This window comes from Octodon degus, unplaced genomic scaffold, assembly GCF_000260255.1.
Source record: "Octodon degus isolate 3935 unplaced genomic scaffold, OctDeg1.0 scaffold00079, whole genome shotgun sequence".
NCBI lineage: Eukaryota > Metazoa > Chordata > Mammalia > Rodentia > Octodontidae > Octodon > Octodon degus.
This window is the reverse complement of record NW_004524655.1, coordinates 1,404,667-1,406,288: the sequence shown is the minus strand read 5'-3', so window position 1 is coordinate 1,406,288 and position 1,622 is coordinate 1,404,667. Positions and strand designations below refer to the sequence as shown.

The following is a 1,622-nucleotide window of genomic DNA, read 5'->3' as shown; positions in this document are numbered from 1 at the left end:
CTGCACTTGCCTCCCTCTAATTCTTGTCCCAGTAAAACTTTATTTACAAATTTAAATGGAGGGCCTACAGGCTATGGTTTGCCTGTCTGATTAGATTAACATGTTGCTTCTTTTTTTTTTTGATTTACCAGTTTATTATGATTTATAAGTGTCATTTTAAAAACATGAGACCATTCAACCATGTAGAAATAAGTATGGAAAAAGTCTGCAGAACAAAAAAATACTATAAACATGTGTAAGGAGATCGATGATCTGAAATTTCAGGTCACGCAGTCCCTTCATCACTGTGGAATGGCGGCCAAGCAGCCCTTCACTTCAGTCGGAGCAGCCCCCTGAAGCAGGCTCCACGGCAGAAGCCAGCCTCTGTGTTATCTTCTGTCATTTGCCCTTCAAAGCTCTCCTTTAGGGTTAAGATGGCTGTGTGAATGGCACCTTCAAGCTCCAGGTCTTCATTATATCTTTTCTCAAGGAAAGTTTTCCCATCCACATAGCTCTTTCCCATGGCTGTGGCCTTCCAGGCAAAGTAAGCTCCAGCTGGGTCTGACTGAAATAAATATGGCCGTCCCTCGTTCCAACCGCAAACAAGTAAAGAAACACCAAATGGACGGACACCGCCCGACTGGGTGTCTTCCTGCATCTCGGAAGCCACTCTCTGTACCAGCCGGGCTGTGGGGATGGGCTCCTGGTAAGCAAGGTAGTACTGCTGGGCCAGTTTCCGAGCTCTGTGCACAAGCATGCTGTGGTCGGGGCCCAGGCCGCTGTGCACCAAACCTATGTGCTTGGTAATTGGCTCTCCTTTGTGTACACCTCGCTCATCATACAGAATGGACTTCTGTTTCTTCTCAGTTGCTAGTACCACACCATTCACCGCTTTAATCCCCCTGAAGGGGCTTCTCCAGCTACAGCTGCCAATGCATATTCAATCTGGACAAGCTTGCCCGATAGGCTGAAGGTTGTCAGCAAAACGCTGTAATCGCGTTCCGCCATCTTTACTCAACATGTTGCTTTTTTAAAAGTTTTTATTTGTTTTTATGTACTTTGTGCAGAGTCTCACTACGCAGCTCGAACACATAGTGATCCTCCTGTTTTCAGCCTCAGCACTGGGATTACAGGTGTGCGCCACCATGCCCAGACCAACATGTTACTTTTAAATGTGATTTTTTTTAAATGTATTTATTTATTTATATGATACAAGGTCTCATCACACAGTTCAAAATCATAAAGATCTTCCTGTCTCAGCCTCTCCAGTGCTGAGATTACAGGCATACGCCACCATGCCTGGATTCAGGGCCAGCACAGTGCGCCCAGGGTTGGAATCAAACTCGGGACCTTGTACTTGTCAGTTGGCCCTTAGACTGCCAAGCTATCTCCCCCACCCCAAAATCAAATGTGATTTCTTTCTCTTTTTTTGTTTATTTTTTTATGTATTTAGTACAAGGTCTACAGGGTCTCACTACACAGATTGGATTGACTCATAGTGCACCTCCTGTTTTCACCCTCCCAAGTGCTGGGATTACAGGCATGCACCACCACGCCCAGTCTCAGTTGCTGTCTCAGGACACCCAGGGGGCGGGGCTAGCACAGCACACAAGTGATCGAACCCCACCTGCTGCATCTGCCTA

General features: G+C 46.4%; 1 pseudogene; it reads right to left on the bottom strand.

Annotated features, from left to right (window-relative positions):
• Nucleotides 1–281: 281 nt before the first annotated feature.
• Nucleotides 282–987, bottom strand: LOC101565919 (annotated as a pseudogene).
• Between the last annotated feature and the right edge of the window lie 635 nt (nucleotides 988–1,622).